Here is a 15,840-nt window from a genome sequence, read left to right on the forward strand (position 1 = left end):
AAAATCGAGATTAATAAAATTGAAGAATTTGTTTGTTTTCTAACAATTTAAGAAATTTTATTATTTATTCGAATAAAATTAAAATTATTCGATTAATAAAAAACCGGCTTTTAATTATTCGAATAACAAAAATATGCTTTTAATGTTTCTTTAATAATAATTAGAAGAAATTTGTATGAAATTGAATTTCATTATTCGATTAAAAATCCGCGTTAAAATTATTCGATTAATTAAAATTTTTATATTTCGAGATTAATAAAATTAAAGAATTTGTTTGTTTTCTAAAAATTTAATAAATTTTATTATTTATTCGAATAAAATTAAAGTTATTCGATTAATAAAAAACCGGTTTTTAATTATTCGAATAATAAAAAATCGCTTTTTATGTTTCGTTAATAATAATTAGATGAAATTTCTGTGAAATCTTAGAATTTTTTTTTAAATTAAATTTCATTATTCGATCAAAAATTCGGATTAAAATTATTCGAATAATTAAATTCGAGATTAATAAAATTAAAGAATTTGTTTGTTTCTAACAATTTAACAAATTTTATTATTTATTCGAATAAAATTAAAATTATTCGCTTAATAAAAAACCGGCTTTTAATTATTCGAATACAAAAAAAATCGCTTTTATGTTTCGCTAGTAATAATTAGAAGAAAATTCTATGAAATGTAAATTTCGTTATTCGATTAAAAATCCGGGTTAAAATTATTCGATTAATTAAAATTTTTATATTTCGAGATTAATAAAATTAAAGAATTTGTTTGTTTTCTAACAGTTTACCAAATTTTATTATTTATTCGAATAAAATTAAAATTATTCGATTAATAAAATTATTCGAAAAACAAAATTATGCTTTTAATTGAAATTGTTTCGTTAATAAAAATTAGAAGAAATTTGTATGAAATTGAATTTCATTATTCGATTAAAAATCCGGGTTAATATTACTGGATTAATTAAAATTTTTATATTTCGAGATTAATAAAATTAAAGAATTTGTTTGTTTTCTAACAATTTAAAAAATTTTATTATTTATTCGAATAAAATTAAAATTATTCGATTAATAAAAAAAACCGGGTTTCAATTATTAGAATAACAAAAATATGCTTTTAATGTTTCGTTAATAATAATTAGAAGGGATTTGTATGAAATTAATTTCATTATTCGATTAAAAATCCGGGTTAATATTATTCGATTAATTAAATTCGAGATTAATAAAATTAAAGAATTTGTTTGTTTTCTAACAATTTAACAAATTTTATTATTTATTCTAATAAAATTATTCGATTAATAAAAACCGACTTTTAATTATTCGAATAATAAAAAATCGCTTTTTATGTTTCGTTAATAATAATTAGAAGAAATTTATATGAAATCTTAGAATTTTTTTTAAATTAAATTTCATTATTCGACTAAAAATCCCGGTTAAAATTGTTCGATTAATTCAAACTGTTTATTATATTCCAATATTAATAAAATTAAAAAGTTCGTTTATAATATGCAAATTTCATTATTCGATTAAAAATATGGGTTAAAATTAGTCGATTAATTAAAATTTTTATATTTCGAGATTAATAAAATTAAAGAATTTGTCTGTTTTCTAACAATTTAACAAATTTTATTATTTATTCGAATAAAATTAAAATTATTCGATTAATAAAAAACCGGGTTTCAATTATTCGAATAACCGAAAATGTGCTTTTAATATTTCGTTAACAATAATTAGAAGAAATTTGTATGAATTTTAATTTCATTATTCGATTAAAAATCCGGGTTAAAATTATTCGATTAATTAAAAACGGTATTTATAATACGAGATTAATAAAATTAAAAAATTGATTTATAATATGTAATATTTTCTTACAATTTATGACATTTTATTCTTTATTCGAATAAAATTAAAATTATTCGATTAACAAAAAAACAGGTTTTTAAATAGTCGAATACAAAAAATTCTCTTATAACTTTATAACGCCCTTAAATTTATGTTTATTGGGTTTTGCCTTTCAAACCAAACTCAGTCACACACATTTTGTGTATTGCTCTTTTTTTCTTTGCAATTTATAGTGACGGCGCTATCGGTTGCAAATGTGCCATGGTTGCATGTGTTTTATGTGTGCCACTAATTTTCACATTTAGAATTATTTGATGTACTTAATGTATGTAAATTTAAATGTATTTATGTTTACACACAAGTAGATTTCCCCTTCCCATCCTTCTCTAATTGTCCCCCTTTCCCCCAACACTGTGATGTGGCTGTAGCTGCTGCTGCTGCTGTTGTAGATGGTATTTGAAAATATAATTTAATATTTGAAATTATGTTTGACAGCATTTTGAGCTAATTATAATTTCATATATTCTTGCTTTAACAAATTTAGCCAATTTGTAGGATTTTATAAACATTTTGAACATTTTGTAAATAAATTTCTAAAGAATATTAAACAAAGTGTAAGCCAGCAGCAGGAGAAGGGTAGTGGGCGGTGAATTTCAATGCATACAATGTAATTAAAATGTTACGTACAAAAATATTATTGAATTGGTTCGTAATAAATCAACAAAAAAAAAGGGAAATATTTGAACAGAAAATATTAAAAATGGAATTTGAAATCATTGAAGAAGGAAAAATTTCGTATACTCTACCATTTCATATATAGATAATGGTCTGTAGGTCTGTCTTATTTACATTTACCCCCAAATGTGACCTAATCTTCTCACTAAATATCATTAATCTCAAATCTGTCTACCAACTAAACGCTTTTGTTCTCAGCTTAATTGTTTTCGATTGCGTTCTATCTCTTAATCTCTGACAAGAGCTAGAATTTAAATGTTCTACATTGAAATTATAGTCAGTCTTTGTTTGAGGTTTAGACAAAACAGTCATAAAGAAATGTTTTTAAAATTTTTCCAATCTTTGTCTATTTTATTGTTTTTAAATTGTTTACATTCATCGACATGTGACTCTGATGATACAGCCCGCATTTACATAGATAATGATGAATTCAAAGGTTCAATTAAAGGCAAACAATTCCAAGATTCAAACGTCGAGTATATGGGATTTCGTGGAATACCATATGCCAAGCCACCGGTAGGAGACAGGAGATTTAAGGTAAGTAAAACAATAGTTTAGGTTTTAAGGTTGTAAAGTTATAAAAAAAATTTGTTGTATTCGAATAATTAATTTTCATTATTCTAATAATTAAAACTCGGTTTTTTATTAATCGAATAATTTTAATTTTATTCGAATTAATAATAAAATTTGTTAAATTGTTAGAAAACAAACAAATTCTTTAATTTCATTAATCTCGAATTTAATTAATCGAATAATGCAATTTAATATCTGAAATGATTTCATAGAAATTTCTTCTAAATATTATTAACGAAACACAAAAAGCGAATTTTTATTCGAATAATTAAAACTACGCTTTTTTTTAATCGAATAGTTTTTATTCGAATAATGAATAAAATTTGCATATTTGTTAGAAAACATAACAGATTATAAACAAATTCTTTAATTTTATTAATCTCGAAATATAAAAATTTTAATTAATCGAATAATTTTAACCGGAATTTTTAATCGAATAATGAAATTTCATTTAAAAAAAATTCTAAGATTTCATACAAATTTCTTCTAATTATTATTAACGAAACATAAAAAGCGATTTTTTATTATTCGAATAATTTTAACCCGGATTTTTAAGCGAATAATTTAATTTCTATAATAATTTGTGATTTCATAGAAATCACAATTATTTAGAAGATATTATTAACGAAACAAAAAAAAGGAAATTTTTGTTCGAATAATAAAAACTCCACTTTTTTTAATCGAATAATGAATAAAATTTGCATATTTGTTAGAAAACATAAGAGATTATAAATAAATTCTTTAATTTTATTAATCTCGAAATATAAAAATTTTAATTAATCGAATAATTTTAACCCGGATTTTTAATCGAATAATGAAATTTACATACATATTATAAGCAAACTTTTTAATTTTATTAATCTTGCAAAATATCATAACCAGTTTTAATTAATCGAATAATTTTAACCGGAATTTTTAATAAGCACTCTTTTTAATTTTTATTATACCCTTCAGCTTCGTTTTTATTAAACTTGAAATATAATAACCATTTTTAATTAATCGAATAATTTTAACTGGGGTTTTTATTCGAATAATGAAATTTAATTTAAAAAAAATTCTAAGATTTCATAGAAATTTCTAATTATTATTAACGAAACATAAGAAGCGATTTTTTATTATTCGAATAATTAAAATCCGGTTTTTTATTAATCGAATAATTTTAATTTTATTCGAATTAATAATAAAATTTGTTAAATTGTTAGAAAACAAACAAATTCTTTAATTTCATTAATCTCGAATTTAATTAATCGAATAATTTTAACCCGGATTTTTAATCGAATAATGAAATTTAATTTCTGAAAAAATTTGTGATTTCATAGAAATTTCTACTAAATATTATTAACGAAACACAAAAAGCGAATTTTTATTCGAATAATTAAAACTCGGTTTTTTTAATCGAGTAATTTTTATTCGAATAATGAATAAAATTTGCGTATTTGTTAGAAAACATAACAGATTATAAATAAATTCTTTAATTTTATTAATCTCGAAATATAAAAATATTAATTAATCGAATAATTTTGACCGGGATTTTTAATCGAATAATGAAATTTAATTTAAAAAAAATTCTAAGATTTTATAGAAATTTCTTCTAATTATTATTAACGTAACATAAAAAGCGATTTTTTAGTATTCGAATAATTAAAAGCCGGTTTTTATTAATGGAATTATTTTAATTTTATTCGAATAAATAATAAAATTTGTTAAATTGTTAGAAAACAGACATCTTTAATTTTATTAATCTCGAAATATAAAAATTTTACTTAATCGAATAATATTAACCCGGATTTTTATTCGAATAATTTTAATTTTATTCGAATAAATAATAAAATTTATTAAATTGTTAGAAAACAAACAAATACTATAATTTTATTAATCTCGAAATATAAAAATAATAATTAATCGAATAATTTTAACCCGGATTTTTAATCGAATAATTTTAATTTTATTCGAATAAATAAAAAAATTTGTTAAATTGTTAGAAAACAAACAAATTTTTTAATTCTATTAATCTCAAATTTAATTAATCGAATAATTTTAACCCGCATTTTTAATCGAATAATGAAATTTAAATTTTTATTCGAATAATTAAAACTCGGCTTTTTATTAATCGAATAATTTTTATTCGAATAATGAAAAAATTCGCATATTTGTTAGAAAACATCACAGATTATAAACAAATTCTTTATTTTTATTAACGACGAAATATAAAAACCGGTTTTAAATCGAATAATTTTTAAAGTTATAAAGTTATAAGGTTATAAAGTTATAAAGTTATAAAGTTATAAAGTTATAAAGTTATAAAGTTATAAAGTTATAACGTTATAAAGTTATAAAGTTGTAAAGTTATAAAGTTATAAAGTTATAAAGTTATAAAGTTATAAAGTTATAAAGTTATAAAGTTTTAAAGTTATAAAGTTATAAAGTTATAAAGTTATAAAGTTATAAAGTTATAAAGTTATAAAGTTATAAAGTTATAAAGTTATAAAGTTATAAAGTTATAAAGTTATAAAGTTATAAAGTTATAAAGTTATAAAGTTATAAAGTTATAAAGTTATAAAGTTATAAAGTTATAAAGTTATAAAGTTATAAAGTTATAAAGTTATAAAGTTATAAAGTTATAAAGTTATAAAGTTATAAAGTTATAAAGTTATAAAGTTATAAAGTTATAAAGTTATAAAGTTATAAAGTTATAAAGTTATAAAGTTATAAAGTTATAAAGTTATAAAGTTATAAAGTTATAATGTTGTAAAGTTATAAAGTTATAAATTTATAAGGTTATAAAGCTCTTCTGCTAAATTTTCTTAATTTTTCCAGGACCCCCAGAAACTGGACAAATTTGAGGGCATTTTAGATGCCACTCAGGATGGTTTTGAATGTCATTCCGAAACAGCTCGCAATGGCTCGGAAGATTGTTTGAATTTAAACGTCTACACAAAACAGGTAAATCCAATTTGTTTACCAAAGATCTCTATTACATTGTATTTTATTCCCCCTAGTTAAACCCCACCAAACTACTTCCAGTAGTAGTGCTGATTCACCCAGGTGGTTTGTATGTAGGTAGTGGCGCTAGTTATTACATGAGACCTGGCCACAGATGACCCAAGACTGGGTGGTAGTAACATTTAATCATCGTTTGGGTTCTTTGGGTTTTCTGAACTTGGGAACTCCCGACATACCCGGTAATGCAGGATTTAAAGATCAAGTTTACGCCTTAAGATGGGTACAAAAGTTTATAGCCAACTTTGGGGGCAATCCCCAAGATGTCACCCTAATGGGCTACAGTGCTGGGGCACTAAGTGTTCAGGTACATTTAGTATCAGCCATGAGTAAGCAACTCTTTCACAAGGCCATTTTAATGAGTGGTTCGGTAGCTCCTCAGACCTATTTGCCCCAGGGACAACAGAGGTATTTGGCGGTACGTTTGGCCAAAAGTTTGAAATGTGAAAAATTCCAGACCCTAGAAGAAGAGATACCTTATGGTGTGGACCACAAATTTTCAGACTATGAAGATATAGAAAATCAAGACATCTTAGAGTGTCTAAATCAACATAATGGCTCCGTCTTAGGCAAGGAGTTAAGATCAATGTTTGATTTTGGCAAAGATAATCCCATTATACTATGGCTGCCTGTTTTGGAAAATGATTTCAAGCAGGAACGTTTTCTCAGCGAAGATTTAGAGGTAGCACGCAAAAATCTACTGATAGGCTATACAAATGGTGAACTGTGTTTATCTGCTAAAGATATTTTGGAAGTAAAATCTACGAAAAAGAAATTTTCTGAAGAATTTAGGACCTTGGCTCCGCGCACTTTCATGTATGAGAGACATCCCAAAAGGGAGCTGATAACGGAGGAACTAATAAAAAAATATTTTAATAATTCTACGGATTTTTCTGACAAAGATTATGATGCTATATGTGATCTATTCTCGGATAGTATTATACGTTTTGGTTCGCACAAATTGGCGGATTTCTTGTCACAACATGAGGGTTTAGTGTATTTTTATGAATTTTCCTTTATGGAGGATTATACAGGCAAGGAGGCGGTATTTCCGGGTAAAAAAGGTACAACAAATTTTCTAAATATGATTAAAACTTTTGTTAATTCTAACCTAAAAGTATGCTAAAGAATATAGTTTTTTTCTTTAGCCTCAAAGTATGCCTTAAATTTGTATTTATTTAAATTACTCATCATTCTAGCTGACCTTGACATTTTACAACAAATTTATTTATATATTTTAAACAAAACTTCAGCTCGCTGCGAACACATGATCGACTTACAGTATTTATTCAATTGGCCCGGACGTAAACATGACACGGAAAGGCAAAAACATATTGTACAGCTGTATACAGGATTTATTTACGATTTTGTTAAAAATGGGTAAGTTAGTCGGACTCAATGGTGTTAAAGTAAATATTTTCTATTTAATATCTTTTTTTAGGAAACTTTCTGATGTTAAGGCCAAACCCTATCCCCATTCTTATGCCCTGATCAATGACAATATCGAGTATGTTGAGGGTCGCAACTTTAAGAATTATGAATTTTGGCTGCAACATTTTCCCGATTATTTCAATTATAAATTGAAATGAATTTGAAATGAAATTCTTTACTAAAAATGTAACGTTGTATGAGAATGATAACAAATGTATAGAAAAAGTTTTTTTTTATTAAAAAACAGAATACGGTTATTCGAATAAAATTCCTTGATTTCAAATTATACGAATAATCCAAACCCGATTCTTTTAATATAAGAGAAATAATTACATAAATCAATTTAAAGTAGTATATTCAAATAATGTTCATAAGAAGTCCTAACAGGTTATTCGAATAAAATAGCCGGGTTTTCAATTATTCGTAACTTCAATGTAATTTATCGCATAACTCGAATACAATGAAATAATTTTTTAATAATCTGTAATGTTTTCTAACAATTTAACAAATTTTATTAGTTATTCGAATAAAATTTAAATTATTCGATTAATAAAAAACCGGGTTTTAATTATTCGAATACGAAAAATTATATTTTTATGTTTCGTTAATACTAATTAAAACATTTTTTTTATGAAAACTTAGAATTTTTTTTTTATTTTTCGATTAAAAATCTGGGTTAAAATTATTCGATTAATTAAAAAAAAAATTATATACCAAAATAAATAATATTAAAGAATTTGTTTATAATATGTAAAGTTTTCTTACAATTTAACAAATTTTATTTTTTATTCGAATAAAATTAAAATTATTCGATTAATATAAAACCGAGTTCTAATTATTCGAATAAAAAAATTCGCTTTTTATGTTTTGTTAATAATAATTAGAAGATAGTTTTATGAAATTAAATTTCATTACTCGATTAAAAATTCGAGCTAAAATTATTCGATTAATTAAAACCGGTTTTTATATTACAATAATAATAAAATTAAAGAATTTTTTAATAACATGTAATGTTTTCCAATAATTTAAAATATTTTATTTTTTATTCGAAAAAAATTAAAATTATTCGATTAATATAAAATCCAGGTTTTTAATTATTCGAATAATGAAAATTCGTTTTTTATGTTTCATTAATAATAATTAGAAGAAAATTATATGATAAGTAAGAATTTGTATAGAAATTAAATTTCATTATTCGATTACAAATCCGGGTTAAAATTGTTTGATTAATTAATACCGGTTTTTATACTTAGAAATAAATAAAATTACAGAATTTGTTTGTAATATGTAATGCTTTCTAACAATTTAACAACTTTTTTTCTTATTTCGAATAAAATTAAAATTATTCGATAAGTAAAAAACCTGGTTTTAATTATTCGATTAATTGAAACCGGTTTTTATATTGCGAGATTAATAAAATTAAAGAATTTTTTTATAATATGTAAAGTTTTGTAACAATTTAACAAATTTTATTTTTTATTCGAATAAAATTAATATTATTCGAATAATAAAAAACCCGGTTTGTAATTATTCGAATAACAAAAATTCGCTTTTTATGTTTCGTTAATAATAATTAGAAGAGATTTCTATGAAATTAAATTTCATTACTCGATTAACAATTCGAGCTAAAATTATTCGATTAATTAAAACCGGTTTTTACATACCAAAAATAATAAAATTAAAGAATTTTTTTATAATATGTAATGTTTTCTAACAATTTAACAAATTTTATTTTTTTTATTCGAATTAAATTAATATATTTCGATTAATAAAAAAACCCGGTTTTTAATTATTCGAATAATGAAAATTCGTTTTTTATGTTTCGTTAATAATAATTAGAAGAAAATTATATGAAAAGTAAGAATTTGTATAGAAATCAAATTTCATTATTCGATTACAAATCTGGGCTAAAATTATTTGATTAATTAATACCGGTTTTTATACTTCGAAATAAATAAAACTACAGAATTTGTTTGTAATATGTAATGTTTTCATAACAATTTAACAACTTTTATTCTTTATTCGAATAAAATTATTCGACAAGTAAAAAACCGGGTTTTAATTATTCGATTAATTGAAACCGGTTTTTATATTAAAGAATTTTATATAACATATAAAGTTTTCTAACAATTTAACAAATTTTATTTTTTTATTCGAATAAAATTAAAATTATTCGATAAATAAAAAACCCGGGTTTCAATTATTCGAATAACAAAAATTCGCTTTTTATGTTTCGTTATTAAAAATTAGAAGAAATTTGTATGAAATTAAATTTCGTTATTCGATTAAAAATCCGGTTTAAAATTATTCGATTAATTAAAACCGGTTTTTATATACCAAAAATAATGAAATTAAAGAATTTTTTTATAATATGTAATGTTTTCTAATAATTTAACATATTTAATTTTTTATTCGAATAAAATTAATATTATTCGATTAATAAAAAAACCCGGGTTTCAATTATTCAAAAAACAAAAATTCGCTTTTAATGTTTCGTTAATAAAATTAGAAGAAATTTCTGTGAAAATAAATTTGATTATTCGATTAAAAAACCGGGTTAAAATTATTCGAATAATTAAAACCGGTTTTTATATACAAAAAATATAAAATTAAAGAATTTGTTTATAATATGTAATGTTTTCTAACAATTTAACAAATTTTATTCTACCTTTTAATAAAATTAAAATTATTCGATTAATAAAAATCCGGGTTTTAATTATTCGATTAATTGAAACCGGTTTTTATATTGCGAGATTAATAAAATTAAAGAATTTTTTTATAATATGTAAAGTTTTCTAACAATTTAACAAATTTTATTTTTTTATTCGAATAAAATTAAAATTATTCGATAAATAAAAAACCCGGGTCTCAATTATTCGAATAACAAAAATTCGCTTTTTATGTTTCGTTATTAAAAATTAGAAGAAATTTGTATGAAATTAAATTTCGTTATTCGATTAAAAATCCGGTTTAAAATTATTCGATTAATTAAAACCGGTTTTTATATACCAAAAATAATGAAATTAAAGAATTTTTTTATAATATGTAATGTTTTCTAATAATTTAACATATTTAATTTTTTATTCGAATAAAATTAATATTATTCGATTAATAAAAAAACCCGGGTTTCAATTATTCAAATAACAAAAATTCGCTTTTAATGTATCGTTAATAAAATTAGAAGAAATTTCTGTGAAAATAAATTTGATTATTCGATTAAAAATCTGGGTTAAAATTATTCGATTAATTAAAACCGGTTTTTACATACCAAAAATAATAAAATTAAAGAATTTGTTTATAATATGCAAAGTTTTCTTACAATTTAACAAATTTTGTTTTTTATTCGAATAAATATAAAATTATTCGATTAATATAAAATCCGAGTTTTAATTATTCGAATAAAAAAAAATCGCTTTTTATGGTTTGTTAATAATAATTAGAAGAGATTTCTATGAAATATAATTTCATTATTCGATTAAAAATCCGGTTTAAAATTATTCGATAAATTAAAACCGGTTTTTATATACCAAAATAATGAAATTAAAGAATTTATTTATAATATGTAATGTTTTCTAACAATTTAACAAATTTTATTTTTTATTCGAATAATATTAATATTAATCGATTAATAAAAAACCCGGGTTTCAATTATTCGAATAACAAAAATTCTCTTTTTATGTTTCGTTAATAAGAATTAGAAGAAATTTGTATAAAATTGAATTTCATTATTCGATTAAAAATGCGGGTTAAAATTATTCGAATAATTAAAACCGGTTTTTTATATACAAAAATAATAAAATTAAAGAATATTATTTAATATGTATTGTTTTCTAACAATTTAACAAATTTTATTTTTTATTCGAATAAAATTCAAATTTCATTCGAATAAAACCCGGGTTATAATTACTCGAATAAAACAAATTTTTATGAAATTAAATTTCATTATTAGATTAAAAAGCCGGCTTAAAATTAATCGATTAATTAAACTCGGTTTTTATATTCAAAGATTAATAAAATTAAAGAAGTTGTTTATAATATGTAGTGTTTTCTAACAAATTTTATTGTTTATTCGATTTAAATTAAAATTATTCGATATTATAAAAAACTTGCTTTTAATAAAAAGAAATTTCTATGTAATAAAATGTCATTATTCGATTAAAAATTAAAAAATCGGTTTTTATATACCAATATAAATAAAAATAAAGAATTTGCTGATAATATGTTGTGTTTTCTAACAATTTAAAATTTTATTCTTTATTCGAATAAAATTAAAATTATTCGATTAATAAAAAACCTGATTTTAATTACTCGTATAATAAAAAGTGGATTTTTATGTTTTCGATTAAAAAACCGGGTTAAAATTAATCGATTAATTAAAAACGGTTTTTATAAATAATAAATAATAAAATTAAAGAATTTTTTAGTAATCTGTGAGATTTTCTAACAATTTAACATATTTTAATTTTTATTCGAATAAAATTAAAATTATTCGATTAATAAAAAACCGGGGTTCATAATTTTACGAATAAAATAGTAATGAAATCAGTAATGTTTTCCAAAAAGTTTATAAATGTTATTATATTATTCGGGTTTAAATTATTCGATTAATTCTAAACAAGTTTTTATTCTGAGACCAAATAAAACTAAAAAATAAAAAACCCGCTTACTAAACGGTTTTGTAACAGTTTATATATCAAAAACTTAAGTTTTGTGACCCGCAATCCTTTTCTATCCTTTAAGATTATAAAATTGTATTAATTTATTATATGTCGCTTAACTTTTCTTAATGACTGTATATTTATAACAAAATTTATGGCATATGCATAAAATATAATTACATAGTTTACCTGTTCCTAAGCCATATGTTTCTTTTGGTCATTATAGCCATTTTAATGTAGTAAATTAAAAAAGTAAATTAAAATGAAAATCCTACACTCTTTGTTTTTTCAACAAAAAAAAAGAAAAGAGTTTCTTTTTCTGGTAAATAAATATTTACAACAATCTTAACACGGAAGTAGGGTACTTGAGGTGGAAAAAAGAAGAAAGAAAGCCAACAACAAATAAAGATAAAACCACAATAAAAGCAAAGAAACACACACATATACATATGTATGTATGTGAAAGTGTTTAAATGTATAAATATTAACACCACACCACACTACCCACCCGGGGTGTTACGCGCGACTCATAAGTCAAAATGGTATTTACTGTATACTTGACAAATGTTTCCCAAGTGGGCGCCAAGCAACAATGGGCCACTGCTAACAACAGCAAAAATAAACTGAACTGTAAAGAAAAAAAGTAAGGCAAACAGTACAATATACATACAAACATATAGTAAATATAGTCTGAATTTTGGGTGAGTTAAAAATAAATTTCGAGAGAAATTTCAATACTTTATTTTTGAAATCATTAACCTGTAAAATTACTTTTAGAATAACAACTAGATTTTAATTACTTAGTTACATTGTCATACTGAAGGTTGTAAAGACCTATATGAAATTTTATTTTTTTTACATTTACTCCCAGCTCTGTGACAATTCAAGTTGTAAATTTATTTCAAATGGTAAATTATTCAACAGCCTTTAGCTATGATTGAACTTCATTAAATATTTCAAAATCAGCAACAGTTTTGAAGAAAATTGAAAATTTGTAAAATTGTTCATGAGTGCGTATGATTAATATTAATTTGCACTAATTTTATAAAAACGCAATTTTCAATGGGATGCAAGCTAGATAGAGCAATGGAATGTTCTACAAATATGTTAAAAACAAATTAAAGCTTAATAATAGTATATTTGCTTAGCAATTACAAAACAATTTTTACCAGTTATGAAATATTTTATTAAAATTTTGTATAAAACCTAAATATTTTTTCAAAATCAATTAATTTTAACAAGTTTTCCAATCTTATTTTAAATTAGAAATCACTTAAAAGACCTAACACATTCTAGAACTGTATCTATCCATATGTTTTAAAGAAAATTCGATATTTGTAAAATTTTTCATGATCGACTAATTTTCATAAAAATGCAGTTTTCTTCAGGAATCAAGTTAAAAAGAGCAATCGAATGTTCTACAAATATGTTAAAAACAAATTAAGACTTAATAATAGTATATTTCTTTAGCAAGTACAAAACAATTTTAAAAAGTTATGAACGATTTTTTTAAAAATTTGTTATAAAACTAAAATAATATTTCAAAATCTATTAATTTTAACAAGTTTTCCAGTCTTATTTTACATTTTAAATTACTTAAATAGCCTAATTCATGCGAGAACTTTATTAAAAACTTAAAACTATCCATTTGTTTTAAAGAAAATTTAAAATTTCATGATGGCGTATGATTGATATTAATTTGCACTAATTTTAAAAAAATGCTATTTTCAATGGGATGCAAGTTAGATAGGGCAATGGAATGTTCTACAAATATGTTAAGAACATATTAGTTATTATTAATAGTAGATTTGTTTAGCAATTACAAACAAATCTTTAAAAGTTATGAAAAATTTTTTTCAAAATTTTCATAAAAAATTTTCACATTCAATTAATTTTAACAAGTTTTCCCATCTAATTTATAATTTTAAATCACTTAAAATGCTACCCTCATTCGATAACTTTAATAAAAAGTTAAAATTATCCATTTGTTTTAAAGAAAATTGTAAATTTGTAAAAATTTTCATTAGGGCGTATGATTGATATTAATTTAAGCAAATTGCATAAAAAGATAATTTTCTCCAGGAAGGAAGATAAATAGAGCAATGGAATGTTCTACAAATATGTTAAAAACAAAGTAAGCATTAACATAAATGGATTTGTTTAACATTCTCCAAATAATTTTTAAAAATTTTGGAACAATATTGAAAAAAAATATATATTTTTAAAATGAATTCATTTTTAGCAAGTTTCTTCTGAATTCCCAGGATCCTCTTGTCTTTGCTAGAAATGTGATTGGTTTGTTAAAAGTGTAGAAACTTAAAAGAGAATTTCTCTCACCCAATTTAAATGAAAATGACAACACATACCCAAAAAGGATATTTTGTTTAAATCTGTATGTATATAACAGCATAAGTGAGACACAGTGTGTAATTCCGTATTGTTGTGTGTATCTCTCAGAGAGTATATTTATTTAAGCTTAAGCTTATTTAGTCTTACTGTAGCTATCTACAGTTGGTCCAAAATTGTACATATTTTCGCATATTTTTTTTCATTTTGTTAGCAACAGCAACCAACAACTTAAAACCATTCACAGATGTTTTATATTTTTTTGAAATTGTTGCTTTTTGTGTTGCTTTCTTTTTGGCAAATATTAAAGTGTGGGGTTAATTTGGACTTCAGCATTGGGGATTTACTATACTTTTGTTTTCGTTTATTTTTTCTGTTTCTAAGTGAATTAAGTTTTAAACAGATTTGAAGGATTTAAATTCTAAACAGAATGTTGAGTTTTGTTAATTAAATATTGATACAGAGATACCGACATATTAAACCAGGGATTAATCAGAAATTAATTGTTTAAATGATTTCAAAATAAAAATAATATAAAAGAAGATTCAAAGCAAGTTTGATTTAAATTAAAGAAACTTTTCTTTAAAACTGAATAATGGCGATATTTTACAAAAAAAAAATGATTTTAACACTCCCAGCTCTGTTAATAATTTTATTCCAATTTTGTTTTAAATTGTAAATCACTTGAAGGACTTTAGTTATACTCGAACTTTATTAAACATTTCAATATCTCCATTAGTTTAAAAGAAAATTTTAAATTTGTAAAATGGGTCATGGTTGCGTATGATTAATATTAATTTAGACTAGTTTTAGAAAAACACAATTTACTCTCGGAACCAAGTTCAATAGAGCAATGAAATGTTTTACAAATATGTGAAGAACAAATTAAGGAATATCCAGATAAGATTTGTTTAATATTTTCAAAACAATTTTAAAAAGTTATAAACGATTTTTTCCAAAATTTCTAATAAAATCTAAAAAAATATTTTAAAAATCAATTTTACTCACTACAAAGTCTATATTGGTGGGGCTATTATCATGCTGCTTTTGGATTTATAACATTCAGATACATCTGTTCAACAAATTCATTAAATATGAAGATTTTTACGAAAATTATTTCAAAGAAAAATTTTAATTTGAAAGAAAAATTAAAAATTCTTAGATTTTCTTGTAAAAACAACCATATAATATGCATTTAAGAAACTTTTTACTAAAAATATTACTTCTTTAAAAAAAAAAAATAAAAAAATAATTGAAGT

The 15,840-nt window shown here is 22.2% G+C and overlaps 1 protein-coding gene and 1 pseudogene across 2 annotated transcripts in view; one reads left to right on the forward strand and one right to left on the reverse strand.

The window, feature by feature from the left end:
• Positions 1 to 15,840, reverse strand: part of msi (musashi) — a 365,786-nt gene that overhangs the window by 197,341 nt on the left and 152,605 nt on the right. The gene's annotated exons all lie outside the window — the stretch shown is intronic.
• LOC135949621 (esterase FE4-like) lies at positions 2,870 to 7,872 on the forward strand (annotated as a pseudogene).

This window comes from Calliphora vicina, chromosome 1 (assembly GCF_958450345.1).
Source record: "Calliphora vicina chromosome 1, idCalVici1.1, whole genome shotgun sequence".
Taxonomy (NCBI): Eukaryota; Metazoa; Arthropoda; class Insecta; order Diptera; family Calliphoridae; genus Calliphora; species Calliphora vicina.